The 15,025-nt window shown below is 45.4% G+C and overlaps 1 protein-coding gene across 6 annotated transcripts in view; it reads left to right on the plus strand.

The window, feature by feature from the left end:
* Positions 1-15,025, plus strand: part of SULF2 (sulfatase 2) — a 371,939-nt gene that overhangs the window by 217,300 nt on the left and 139,614 nt on the right. The window contains exon 1 of one of the 6 annotated variants that reach the window (XM_029611058.1): positions 11,422-11,513. The exons of the other annotated variants lie outside the window; for them this stretch is intronic. The gene's annotated coding sequence lies outside the window, so the exon portion shown is untranslated. Of the gene's footprint in view, positions 1-11,421; positions 11,514-15,025 lie in introns of those variants that run through there. 6 annotated transcript variants of the gene reach the window in all.

Here is a 15,025-nt window from a genome sequence, read left to right on the forward strand (position 1 = left end):
GCAGGGTGCAGCTCTGTTTCTGAGCTACCAAATCAATTTTCACAAATGTCCACTTTTCAGTGTTTGATTTTAATATTGATGAGTTTAGCATTACGAGGACAATAATAATCAGACATTTCTGTGGGTACCAAGCCTTTACCTGCCTCACATGGGCTCTTTGATTATTGTACCCACTTATTGTCAGCAACAGAGTTTGGTTGGGGGCCAGGAGGTGCTTAAACGAGTAGTTTTGAATAAGCAAGACCACCCGCCTAATTTTGCCTTCACAAAGGAGCAGATTTTCAAAGGGTTATGCTCGTAACTCTGAAAACCTGCTCCTGCGCGTGCCGAGCCTATTTTGCATGGGCTCGGTGAAGCACGCGTGTCCCTGGGCTTTGAAACAGGGGCAAGAAAGGGCGGGGCCATGGGCGTGGTGCCAGTCCGGGGGTGGGACCGAGGCCTCCGGCACATGGGCTATGCCGGGGATGGCGTGCCGGCAGCTGGCCGGCACGTGCAAGTTACGCCCGCCAGAGGCAGGCGTAAATCCTGAAATAAAAATAGGGGGGGATTTAGGTAGGGCTGGGGGGTGGGTTAGATAGGGGAAGGGAGGGGAAGGTGGGGGGAGTGGAGGGAATGGGGAAAGCCATCGGGGCTCCCCTAGGGTTCGGCACACAAGGTGCACAAGTGGTCGCCGCATCTCAAAAAAGATATAATTGCGATGGAGAAGGTACAGAGAAGGGCAACCAAAATGATAAGGGGAATGGAACAGCTCCCCTATGAGGAAAGACTAAAGAGGTTAGGACTTTTCAGCTTGGAGAAGAGACGACTGAGGGGGGATATGATAGAGGTGTTTAAAATCATGAGAGGTCTAGAACGGGTAGATGTGAATCGGTTATTTACTCTTTCGGATAGTAGAAAGACTAGGGGGCACTCCATGAAGTTAGCATGGGGCACATTTAAAACTAATCGGAGAAAGTTCTTTTTTACTCAACGCACAATTAAACTCTGGAATTTGTTGCCAGAGGATGTGGTTAGTGCAGTTAGTATAGCTGTGTTTAAAAAAGGATTGGATAAGTTCTTGGAGGAGAAGTCCATTACCTGCTATTAAGTTGACTTAGAGAATAGCCACTGCCATTAGCAATGGTTACATGGAATAGACTTAGTTTTTGGGTACTTGCCAGGTTCTTATGGCCTGGATTGGCCACTGTTGGAAACAGGATGCTGGGCTTGATGGACCCTTGGTCTGACCCAGTATGGCATTTTCTTATGTTCTTATGTTCTTATGTGCACCCTCTTGCACGCGCTGACCCCGGAGTTTATGACATGCACGAGGCAGCGCGCGCATGTTATAAAAGTGGGTGTACATTTGTCATGCGTGTGCAGATTATAAAATCTGCCCGAAAACCAGGTGCAAATTTTGTGCAGGTACATTTCCACGGGGCAATATGCAAAGTGAAACTACCCGTACTTCCATTATTCCATCAATCCCTGTGGGTGAAAAACCATCCATGGGCTTTGATTATTTCCTCGATGTCCCTCATTCAGTTCTTTAAGGAAATCTTCCTTGTTTTCTAGCATTCTAGCCAGAAAACCAACTGTATTCTCATTGTAAAGCTAAAAAAGCTTATATTTAGATGCATTAAAATACAGAAAGTATAAGGAGATTGCAGAACGTCTAAATTTAACCTCAAAATGATTTCTGCACTACCTTGAATGTCTGAAGAAATTACGTCTATGGTCTTAAGCTTGTGTACTGCCAGGTCATGCTTGGATAATTCTTGCATTGGTCCAATGAAAGGTATCATGACCTGAAAAGAATACTTTAACCCTATGAAACTGAGTTCACATTTCTTTGTGTCTGACTTCTTTTCATAGACGATTGGACGAACTGGCAGCACATTTGACATTTTAAAAAAAACCAGTTTCTATATTTCTAAATTCACCTTCTATAGAGCAGTGTTGGGCTGACATTTTGTGACTCTAAATCCCTACACATTATCTGGCAGAGGACGTTTGTGGAGGCGGCTGACTTTTTTTTGCTTGGATTGTGACCCAGCATTGGGGAAAGGGAAGAAAGAAACAGTCCAGAAGATTTTCTTTTCTTGGATTAATCCAGTCCCAGACTGTGATTTTCGTTGGAATGGAAATCTGCTAAAATGGATTACGAGTCCTTCATTATTAAAAATCCATTCATTCTCTAAAAATTTTTAAAACGCGAGAGAAGGAACAGATTATTCGGAAGAGAAATGTCTTAAAAATTAGGGACGTGAGAGAAGAAAAGTGCTCATTTTAGCAAGACAAATGAATCCCTAATTTTGACTTTCGGTTATCAGTCTTGGTCACAAACATACCACGGTTCAAAGCAATCATCAAGGATGCACAAAGGGTAACTTGCAGGGGAAGCTAGGAAAACGATGGTAGAGTTTTCAGAATGGCAAGAATAAATAGCATTCGAGATTCCACCAGGACTCTGTGTCATCGGAGATAAACTCTTGCATGCAGATGCAAATCCGTAAGAGAAAAACAACCCAGGCCTCTTCTCGGGAGCACAACAGGCAAATATGCATTAGGTTTAAGGTTAATAAAGATTTTTACAGCCTGCCTCTCAAGAACAGTTTAAAACTTGAGATGGCAATTTAGAGCTAGCACAAAAGGAGTCCAGCAGGAATAAATATGGTGATCTTTTTTTTATCCTTTTAGAATAGATTGTTGTTAAATCAAAAGACCCAAGTGCTTAACTGTCTTTTCTTGCTTTCGATCTAAATTGTACTCTTGGACGTGATTGCTTTAGAGACTCCTAGCGGCTAGCCAGGCAGTTTATCAAAACGCTCAGCTGCTCATCTGCATCTTTAGTTGCTGGTTTCTGAATTCATGCACTCTCCTCTCCCTTTTCAGTTGTACTGCAGCTCTTATCATTTAGAATTGATTGGCTAAATATTAAAGATGTTTTTATTTGGATTATATTTTAAATTGCAGCACTTCTGAAGGGTGTATATGGAAAAGCGGGTAAGGCGTGTTACTTCCAGATTCCTCCACATTGTCCAGGCGATGTGCCTGAATCCTATGTGCAAGAAGCACATCTAGAAATTCATGCGTTAGTTCGTTGTCCATACCATTCCCCCTTCAATCTCTCTACCGAGGTGATTCCCAATCTGTCCCTCAAACAGGTCTGGTTCTCAATTTGTCTTCAATAATTATTTGTTGAATAGATCTGCATGCATTCAGCTGAAGGACAGTTTGTGTCTTTGGTGTAGCTGGGCAACGAGACCTCTTTGAAGTGCTCAAGGACTGGATTTGGGAAGCTTTGCTCTAAGAAGACTCACTGAATGTAAAGGGGCCTGTTCTGATTGGACTTCTAATGGCATGGCCACCCTCACCATTAGAAACTGGATTGAGCATATCAAGTCATTTCAGATATGACACCCAACAACTTTTAGCAAGTAACAACTTTTGGTCATGACTGTACCAGGTTGGATAGTTTTTTTTGGCCCAACAATTTCCTCTTGCTTCTTTAGTCTTCCAGCTCAAGCAGAGCCAGCCTCCTCGGGGAGGAGCCTTCATTCATAATGACCTGAGCTTTTTTCCCCTTTTTAACCCTCTTTTCCCTCCCATCTAGCTCACCTTTTTGAGGATGCTTTTAATGCCTAGCCACTTCTTCCATAAAACACAACTCAGTGGTAGTAAAAATAAGAACATAAGAACATGCCATACTGGGTCAGACCAAGGATCCATCAAGCCCAGCATCCTGTTTCCAACAGTGGCCAATCCAGGCCATAACAACTTGGCAAGTACCCAAAAACTAAGGGCCGGATTTTAAGAGGTACGCCCGATTTTATAACATGCGCGCGCAGCCGCGTGCATATTATAAAATCCAGGGTCGGCGCGCGCAAGGGGGTGCACAATTGTGCAACTTGCACGTGCGTGCAGCCTTCCTCCATTCCCTCCTGCCCCCCCCACCTTCCCCTCCCTTCCCCTACCTAACCCGCCCCCCAGCCCTACCTAAACCCCCCCCTTACCTTTATCTTATAAGTTGCGCCTGCCTCTGGGCAGGTGTAGGTTGCGCGCACCGGCCGATGGCCGGCCCGTGATCCCAGGCACAGCAGCAAATGGCCGCTGTGCCTGGAGGCTCCTTCCCCACCCCTTTTCAAGCCATAGGACATACGCACGTCCCAGGGCTTGCACGCATCGCCGGGCCTATGCAAAATAGGCTCTGCGCGTGCAGGAGAGGGTTTTTGCAGTTACGCGCGTAACCCTTTTAAAATCCGCCCCTAAGTCTATTCCATGCTACTATTGCTAGTAATAGCAGTGGCTATTTTCTAAGTCATCTTAATTAATGGCAGGTAATGGACTTCTCCTCCAAGAATTTATCCAATCCTTTTTTAAACCCAGCTACACTAACTGCACTAACCACATCCTCTGGCAACAAATTCCAGAGTTTGTGTGTTGAGTGAAAAAGAACTTTCTCCGATTGGTTTTAAATGTTTCACATGCTAACTTAATGGAGTGCCCCCTAGTCTTTCTATTATCCGAAAGAGTAAATAACTGATTCACATTAAAATCATGAGAGGTCTAGAACAGGTTAAACACCTCTACCATATCCCCCCTCAGCCATCTCTTCTCCAAGCTGAACAGCCCTAACCTCTTTAGTCTTTCCTCATAGGGAAGCTGTTCCATTTCCTTTATCATTTTGGTTGCCCTTCTCTGTACCTTCTCCATCGCAACTATATCTTTTTTTGAGATGTGGCGACCAGAATTGTACACAGTATTCAAGGTGTAGTCTCACCATGGAGCAATACAGAGGCATTATGACATTTTCCGTTTTATACACCATTCCCTTTATGCACTTAAACCTAGACTTATCAACTGCGTAACTAGTTTGAGAAATGCGACCTAGCTACTGTTGTACACACGGTGATCGCCAACCGCATCAACCCCTGCAATTCTCTGTTCCATGGAATTGTACAATACGATTTCAAATGCCTACAATTTTGACAGAGTGCAGCAGCTGGATTTTGGTAGGGGCCCAAATCCATTGACCGTTTTTATTCCAATTTTGTGTCAGCTACACTGCCTCCTGGTTGAAAGAAGGATAAAATTTAAAACACTTTGCTTCGTCTTCAAATGCATGAACCAACTGGCCCCTGAATATCTTTCCCAATGTCTACACCCCCAACAGGTCCTCCTATTCTCCCCTCCTCTGGATTAAGGTAGACTAATATGCACAGGACTTTGCACATTCAGCTGCTCTGCCCCTAAAATATGGAACAAGTTACCTGCACCGCCGTGCCAGGAAACTTGCCACCTCAGCTTCTGGAAAAACGTCACCAGGTAACAGTTTAAGCAAGTCTTTCCTAGACTGCAAAACAGAGACTCAGCTTAGTCCACTGGAAGTCTTCCTGACCGTGAATCCCCAAAGGTTTGTCTGCTTCCTGGCTAAACTCTTTCCAACTGATGCTTAAGATCTATCACACCACTGATGTTTAACTTACTTCTTAACTACATATATGCAATTTATCCCTAATGCACCCCTTTTCTTATTCCTACCTAATGTACCTACCTCTGTATTTCCTTTTATCTCATACATTTATGTATCCATTACTTATGTACTCAGTGCAGGGGCGGATTGGCCTATCGGGGGATCGGGCATCCCCCGGAGGGCCGGTCGCTCTAGTCATGTGGTCTGCCGAGCACGGCCGTGACAGAGTCACGCTCAGCAGACCACGTGGTATCTCCTGGGCCGGCCTGGGCAGCGAATCCCCGGGCCAGTCTTCATCCGGAATCCGCCCCTGACTCAGTGCCTTGTTGTTTTATGTAATCTGCCTTAGGCCTACTTTTACAAAAGACAGAATATCAAATGCTTTGAAATAAAGAAATACAATTCCCATTGTTTGCCTTGACTTGATGGTAAGCTCTATGGAGAAGGGACTGTCTCTTATGTGTGTCTGTATAGTGCTGCGTATAGTGGCGCTTTAGAAGTGGCAAATAGTAATAGTCTAGCCCAGCTAATGCAATGATAAATAATCCTTGGCCAGGGGTCAGACTGCAGCATCTTCTGGAAGCCAATACGCATGCACCCTGACTCTGGCCAACTGGTATCACTGTTGCATGATGCCCTCCCCCCCTCCCCACAGAGGCCACAAGTGCAGTCTTTGCAGCAGCCCCGCCCTCTCCAGCCCAAGGAGAAATAGATGGGTTCCTCAATTAAACTCAGGCCTCTCACCCAAGCCCAATTTTAATTGCACTCAGTGTTTTTATGCCTTCCAGTCCTCCCTTCACCCTATTGCACAGTTATTGCATATTACAAGTTTCAGAACTGCAGAAAGATGCAAACGCATATGAAAGAATCCAAAGGCGAAGCATGATCAAGCAGCGTTATCCGAATTATCAAGAAGGTTGCTCACCCTGTATAAATGTTGTTAACAGTAATTTTGTTATGGGTTTGATGGTTGCTTGATTTTGGTTGAAAATATTACTACTCTTAACATAAGACTTGGGGGTAACCTGCACGGAGCGGCAGTTACTACCCTTAACAGAAGGCATGGAGGTAACCTGCATGGAGTGGCAGTTACTACCCTTAACAGAAGGTATGTGGGTAACCTGCATGGAGTGGCAGTTACTACCCTTAACAGAAGGTATGTGGGTAACCTGCATGGAGTGGCAGTTACTACCCTTAACAGAAGGCATGGAGGTAACCTGCATGGAGCGGTAGTTACTACCCTTAACAGAAGGTATGTGGGTAACCTGCATGGAGCGGTAGTTACTACCCTTAACAGAAGGTATGTGGGTAACCTGCATGGAGTGGCAGTTACTACCCTTAACAGAAGGTATGTGGGTAACCTGCATGGAGTGGCAGTTACTACCCTTAACAGAAGGCATGGAGGTAACCTGCATGGAGCGGTAGTTACTACCCTTAACAGAAGGTATGTGGGTAACCTGCATGGAGCGGTAGTTACTACCCTTAACAGAAGGTATGTGGGTAACCTGCATGGAGCGGCAGTTACTACCCTTAACAGAAGGCATGGAGGTAACCTGCATGGAGTGGCAGTTACTACCCTTAACAGAAGGTATGTGGGTAACCTGCATGGAGTGGCAGTTACTACCCTTAACAGAAGGCATGGAGGTAACCTGCATGGAGTGGCAGTTACTGCCCTTAACAGTAACATGGGGGTAACCTGCATGGAGTGGCAGTTACTGCCCTTAACAGTAACATGGGGGTAACCTGCAGGAAGCGGCAGTTACTACCATAAGAAACTTGCTGGGCAGACTGGATGGACCATTTGGTCTATTTCTGCCATCATTACTATGTTTCTATAATTGGCCCGCAAGCACTTTGGCACTGCACATACTGCATTTTTGTCTCAATACAGTGATCTACAGTTAGTGAAGAGGGGACCGTTTAGTACAGCAACCAAATGAAAAGTCAATTGAAACTGATTTTCAGTAGCCACATATTACATTATTAGCACATGCTAACCAGTCCCTCTGGCTGCATGCAGTTATCCTGTTTACCATATACTCCTTTCAGATAAGGGCAGTAAAGAGAAGAAAACATTACTGCAGACAGATTTAACATTTTGGGTCATGCCCCATTATCAAGAATTTGTGGAGATGTGTGCATTCAGTTTGACAGTAAATTAGTTTGCTTATTGGAAAGGAGCACTTTGTGCAAACATTCAGAAAAAAGTCAGCTCTAATTTTTGTATTTTGGGGTTTGCATATCACCCCCTTTTCTTTCTCAAATAATTTCTGCAGGGTTCCCTTTGTACGCAGCTCAGGCATGGCAGACTTGCGTTCTGTGTCACAGTAGCACAGATTAACGCAATGCAGGTACAATCGTGTCGGTTACTGCTGTAACAGTTTCCTCACATTCTACGTCTGTGGAGGAAATTCATGATATCTTGTAAAACTATTATGGAACATGGCATGAAAGCAGCAGTGGTCCTCATTGTATTCTGCTCAGAACATTGAACGTGCAAACACCTGATTTGGGGTGAGACATTCCCTACTGAAGTGAGATTAATTTCTGACATTTTATTCTGTGTTTAGCTTAAATAATTGCACAAAGTGGATCTTATACTTGGACAAAAATTTTCTTTAAATACAGATGTATGAGTGTTTGTGTATGTGTGTGTTCGAAAGGTCTGTCGGGACCTTCCAAAGTTGTATCTTTGAAAATGTATTGGAGGTGGATGGAGTACCTTTCCCTAATCCATCTCCCCTAAGTGAGAGCTCAGTGAATCTTTAAACGTGCTCCGTCACTAGATGGAGCTGAATTGGATTTCAGGACCTGAAATGTTTATTCTGCAGCATGATGAAACATACCATGCATGGAATATCTCCTCATATTCGGCTATTTATGTGACGAGAGCTTTGCAGAACTGAGGACAAAGGCTGCATATAATTTCAAAGCCAATATTTTTACAAAGCAAAATGCCAAGTCATCTCCTGCGTGTGTTCCCCACTCGTGTGGCATCCACAGTCTTTGCGTGCTGTGCCTTGCTGCCCAGTCAAGCACAGTTCTCTTGTTTAGGACTCGAAATCTTGGTGAACGGTATTGATCTATTCGTTTTTTTGGTCATCCCCTGGGCCTTCTGCCTTCCGTCTGTGTTTCCTGTGCCTTCCTGCTGATGTACCTGTTAGAAACATCAACTCCTAAAGTGTAAAAGGGAGGCAAAGCTCTTATGTAGGTTAGTGTGTAGTGATCTAAAGCACAGTCATGTAAAATAAGGGAAGGTTAAAATGTTTCCTTCTTTCTCTGTTCAGTACTTACTGCTTGTGATTGGGGACATGGGGGTTGAGCTGAAGGTGCAAGACACACCTTGTCTCTCTCTCTCTCTCTCTCTCTCTCGGGCCGATACAGTACAGTGCACTCTGACGGAGCGCACTGTTAACCCGCCATTGGATGCGCGTTTTCGACGCGTTAGCGTTACCCCTTATTCAGTAAGGGGCCAAAAACGCGCATCCAATCCCCCGAACCTAATAGCGCCCGCAACATGAAATTGCATGTTGATGGCCCTATTAGGTATTCCCGCGCGATTCAGAAAACAAAATGTGCAGCCAAGCCACACATTTTGCTTTCAGAAATTAGCGCCTACCCAAAGGTCGGCGCTAATTTCTTCGGGCACCAGGAAAGTGCACAGAAAAGCAGTAAAAACTGCTTTTCTGTGCACCCTCTGTCTTAATATCATGGCGATATTAAGTCGGAGGTCCCAAAGGGTAAAAAAAAGTAAAAGAAAAAAAAAATTTGAAGTTGGCCAGCTGCTGTTGGGTCGAAAACCGGACGCTCAATTTTGCCGGCATCCGGTTTCCGAGCCTGTGGCTGTCAGCGGGCTCGAGAACCGACGCCGTCCCGCTAGGGACGCGCTAATGTCCCTAGCGCCTCCTTTTGCCTGTTTTTACCACCAGGCCTCATTTAAATAGAGAATCGCGCGCACAGGAGAGTGGCCTGGGCGTTCGCCCGCTCTCCCGCGGATTTTACTGTATCGGCCCGTCTGTTTGCTGCTTTCAGGTTTCACTTCTGATCTGCCCTGTAACTGTACTGCAGCTTCTAAACAGAGTAGGCTTTCTTGTTTTACATAGTTATTTTGTTTCTCAAATAAATACCAAACTGTTTTTTGGAACTTAACCATTTAGGGGCGTGTGTGTGCTTTCTGGCGGACTACTTTCTTTGAACTCTGAGGTTAAACCACAGCCTCCAACAATGCCCACAGGCTTGCAAGCTGATTTTCAAAGGGAAAGTCCGTCCCCCCCCCAGAGTTTTCCTATGAAAATCCTGTAGCAACTGGCAGATTTCTTTATTTTTTTTTACCCTTCGTACTTTTCACGTGAAACTCTGTGGGGTCAAGAAGTGTACCGTATGCTCTGGAATTTTGAAATCCTTGTGCCCACTTCCTAGGGTGGGGGTGGGGGAAGTGTAATTTCCATAGGGGCATTCCCTACAGAAAAATCCCTTTTGAAAACGGACACCCCCCCCCCCCCCCCTTACCATCAACGCTGTCTTCGTCCTGCTGATCTTCATTGAATAAAATGTCAAGTGTGACATATAGACAGCAGTACGTCTTTCCCTTCTGGTGAAAACCAGCTACCCTTCTAATCTTTCGATTAGATAAGTAACACCTTTTCGTGATTTTTCTGCCACATTTTACAGATGTGGCTCCTAATAAACGACTTATTGATTTTTACCGCAAAAAAAAAAAAACAAAACTCCTGATTGTTATATAAGAGGCCTTCAAAATGTTATCGGCAAAAGTGCGAACTTTATAAGCAGCATTTATATTCTTTCTTTTAAAACAAATGGCCCTTCTCTGGCTGAAGCTTGCTAGACCACCAAAGCTTCATTACAGCCTATATTCTCCGTATGAATTTTTCAGCTGAGCCTCCCGGAGTCCCATTCATCATCTCTGCACTCAATTACATGTGTATTAATCTTGCCAGTGTGCCCCTCTTCCATTACAGTAATAAAATTTTACATATTAATCTTTTGTGTCTTCTGTTTGAGGAAAAGATTTATTGCTGGGTTAAATGGCTCGGTGGATTTACCATTACACAGCACTTTTTCTTTGCTGCTATAAAATGGTAGATAGCGCATGTGCCTTCGTGGACCCCATGGCATATGCATGAGATTAATTCTTCATTATTCTTATTTAAATCCGCGCACTGTACATGGTAAGTGTAGGCAGTCTGTGTGCACAGAGCAAAGTGGTTGATGGTCTCATCTTATAAGAAGATGCCGATTGCCTGGGATTGTACGAAGCTGACAACTCTCTCTCTCATCTTGGGAGGGCAGTCTCGCTGGTTTTCGTTCCCCCACCTTCTCCCACTTAAAACTCCATCAGGCCAATATATTTCATGGGAGATTAATGAAGGGGGGCATAGCCTGTCAAAGCCAGGCGCAGATTTATTAAATTAGAGCACCAAAATGTCACCAATAACTTGTTTGTTTTGGCTTTTATTTCTAGGTACTGGGAGATTAAGATTCTTTCTTACTGTTTTTCTCCAAGTCTTCCTCTCTCTCTGGTCCTTTCACATCCTCTCTGGCCTTTCTCTGGACCATTTACAGGAGAATAGGAAACTGGCAGAAGGCAACCCGTGGCGCTGGGTTGGCTCAGCCGATTGCTGTAAGAGTAGAATGAATGCTGCCCCCGATCTGTGGCTCTGTTGGGTGCTGGCATTTCCCTGGGGGGGGGTGCACTGCTGCCCAGCGGAAACGCAAGTGCCCCTATGCCCACCTGCCCCCACCCCTCACCCTGGAGCCACTCAACAAAGTGCAGATAGGCAGAGCTGGGCATGCACTGCAGCTCTTCCTGTGGCGAGGCCTGACATCCGCTCCTCTAACTTTCACCCCCCCACACACACACACACTTCCTCTATTGCTAGGGGGGTGGGGGGAGTGAGGTCTGTCAATAGGGCTTGGCTGCACAGAACCTGACATCTTTTTAGCATCTCAGCCATGACTGCGACTCTTTCATAGAGGCAGGAATGCCCCTCCGGTTTCTGAAGTGATAGCACCAGCAAGCTGTCCTCTCATTCTTACCGTAAGTGATTTATTAGCCAGCTTCTGTCCTGTCTCTTTCTTGCTAAATTCCCAGGTAATGTATCCACGCTCCGATTTACAGCATGTGATCGATGCTGGCCTTTTCTCTCCCTTCCCATGGAATTTTTGGGAAAGGCCATCAGTGATCGCTGCTCTTATCAAAGGCACAAATGATGCCAAATTGTTCAAGCAGCTGATAAATGTTTTCACGTTAGGGCACTTTTTTTTTTTTTTTCAGGAATAAGTGGACTAGAAGTTGCTTTCTGGTCACTTAAATTCATCTATGCTAGGGGATGATGTATGCCCTGTCTCTGCCATAATTTTCTGTTAGTCAGCATCAGCAATCCCACGCAATTCAGGGCATCTACGTGCTAACGTCTGTCAGTACAGTCGGGACGTTTCATGCCTGCCATCGCACTAAGGCAGTACAGAGCGCCAACCTCCAAGTTCTTTTATCTTTTGTTGTTGCGGTGGTTATGGTTCAGTCTGAATTCCCTGAAGATTTCCTGTGCTCGTGAGAGAACGGCCATCAGAGTTTAGTCAGTGTAGGGAGCTCGTGCGTGCATGAAACTAATAAGGCGGTTATTTCAGTTCAGCTTTTCTGGACAACAGTACAACCAGAAAAAAAATCCCCAGGGGTATTCAACAATAATTCTGTTCTTCGAGATCATGAAATCAGAACTGATATGGTAGGCTATGTAAGTCAACTGGAGTGACATCTGGTTGGAATACCTGAATCAGATTTACGTTACATTGAAGAAATACCACCGTGCTGGGCCTTGATGGGATTCTCTTCCCATGGGATGATTTGCCCTGTAAGTTTCTTTTTTTTTTTTTTAACAAGGTCTGTTGCTGATGGCCTAGGAAGATGTTTTTGCCCAAGTCGATCTTGTGCTAACTGAAGGAAAGGGATAGATTTCTATCGCTGCAGACAACTCTCAAATTCCTTTGTTCACACAGCACCAGTGGGGCTTCCACACTGTGGGAAAATATAACGCAGGGTTTCCCTAATGTTTAGCCAACGTGACCCCCGTTTTAGCACTTGAAAATTCCCATGACCCCCCCCCCCCCCAGAGGATGACTAAATCAAATTAGCAGGGGTGTGGTCCTTCTCCAGCAATCACTTACTCTTACCCTCCCCACATGCCAGTTGATATCCCCTCTCTAGTCAATCTTTTCTCTCAACCTCCACCTCCTTCCTCACCCTCCACTCCTCTAGAAGATCTCCTCTTTTAATCTCCTCCCTCTCCAGCGGACACTTCTATCAACATATACCCCTTCAGATGATACCCTCTTACATTCCCCAAACTCCTCACCCCTCCCCAGCCCCCCTCTGACTCTCTCAGCCTCTTCAGCCCTTCTCACATCTCCCCACTTGATCTTCTCACCTCCAAGCCCTTCATATAACTCCAGACTTATCCTTTGTCATTCCCTCCCTCTCATCCAATTTCTCATTCCCTCCTCACTCTCATCCCTTCCCCTCCAGTTCTTCTCTCAAACACCCCCAGCAGATCCCCTCTCATCCCCAGCTCCTCTCTTATATACCCCGTTCAACCTTTCTCACCCTCCACAGCTAATCCCTCTCCACCTGATCCAACCCTCAAACCCTTCCTGTATCGGATCCCTCCTTTCAAATAGCCCCTTCTCCAAACATCCCCCTACCCAGCGTCAGTGGCAATATTTGAGCTAAAGGGGGATGACAACTGAAGAGAATAGAGGGTAGGCTGATAACAGAGGCAACATATTTTCTCTTGAGTAGATTGAAGGGATAGGTGAGGAGAAAGGGTGGCAATCTCCACTCTTAGCCTTCCCTTCCACTCCACTCCACTCATGGGAGCCCGACAGTGATCTGCAAGTGGCGGCAGCAGCATTAGCAATGAAAGTCAGTGCAGGGCCTGTGAACCAGAGCGAGCTCGCAGGCCCTGCAGCAACCCCAATCCCTCCTCACCCAGGGCTTCCCGTCACCACGGAAACCCAAACAAGGCCACGGCTGCTGCTGCTGCAGGGCCTGTGAGTGTGTGCCGGCTCTCAGGCCCTCACGCTAATTTCCTCTCCTGGTGCTGCTGCTGCTGCCTCTGGCACCTGAACCATGCTGCCATTTGAGGCATTTGTGACTCTAGCTGAAGGTTTTGTAACCCCCATTTGAGGTTTGGAGTCATAGTTTGGGAAGCCCTGATATAATAAAACGCTGTATCATCTCAACTCCTTCAGTTCCCATAAGCTTCTTTCACTAAGACAATCCTGATTCACTTTAAAAAAAAAAAAAATGCATACATCCTTAAATTGTGTGTATTTTTAAGCAAATAAAATCAGAACCAGAGGGGTGCTGTGAGGGGGTGATTGTACAAGGCTAAGGGTGCTCCAGTGCAGGGGATTCAATCAGTGACTTGTTAAAACCCCAGCTATGAAAAATGTTCCCAAGTCAGAAGGGAGACCTCTGCTGCCTGTGCATCTGCCTGGGGCACGGCGGTAAGTCTTAGGGTAATATAGACGCCAGCCATTTCCTGACCAGCGCCCCCTCTCATTCAGTGGTGGTAACTACTATAAAGTGCTTCAGACAGAAACCCTTTACCTGAAGATGCAAAATATTTCTGAATCAATGTGTGTTGGGGTTTCTCTCTTCTATCACACAGCTGAGATCCAGCAGAAGTTATCAAAATTGCAGAAGGAGTTACTTTCCGATTTCCTCAGCCCCGTGATTCCCCCCCCTCCCCCTCCCCCCCGGCAAGGCACGACTTGTACACATTCCATGAAAATTCAGCATTGAGGGCAATAGAAGGACAATCAGGAGCCGCTAATGCACGTACGATCTCGGTTATAAATATTTTGCCAAAAGCGATTCCTCAGCAAGTTAAGAACATAAGAACATAAGAACATGCCATACTGGGTCAGACCAAGGGTCCATCAAGCCCAACAGTGGCCAGTCCAGGCCATAAAAACCTGGCAAGTACCCAAAAACTAAGTCTATTCCATGTAACCATTACTAATGGCAGTGGCTATTCTGTAAGTGAACTTAATAGCAGGTAATGGACTTCTCCTCCAAGAACTTATCCAATCCTTTTTTAAACACAGCTATACTAACTGCACTAACCACATCCTCTGGCAACAAATTCCTGTTCACACAGCACCTGTGGGGCTTCCACACTGTGGGAAAATATAACGCAGAATTTCCCTAAAGTTGGCGGTAAAGTGTGCGTAGGAGTCCTACGTGTCCAATTTCTGGATACGATAAGCAACCGAAAGCGTGACAGCAGGGACCCCCTGACCACCTAAAGAGATGCCCCCCTTCTGGAAACAACATTTCTCTCTTACCCTGCCTAAGAGCTGAGGGTCTGATCTTTAAAACTCTCACTCTGTGAGAAAAGAGTTTACAATAAAAGCCGTGATTTTTGAAGTTCACTCTTTTTTCCACAGGTCTGGTTGGATGGATGTAGACTAAATCTTCCCGGCACAAGCATAACATGAAATTTTATATTTGGATGATAAAAACACAAAACGGGGCATTAAACAAAA

This window comes from Rhinatrema bivittatum, chromosome 8 (genome assembly GCF_901001135.1).
Source record: "Rhinatrema bivittatum chromosome 8, aRhiBiv1.1, whole genome shotgun sequence".
In the NCBI taxonomy this organism is placed as follows: domain Eukaryota; kingdom Metazoa; phylum Chordata; class Amphibia; order Gymnophiona; family Rhinatrematidae; genus Rhinatrema; species Rhinatrema bivittatum.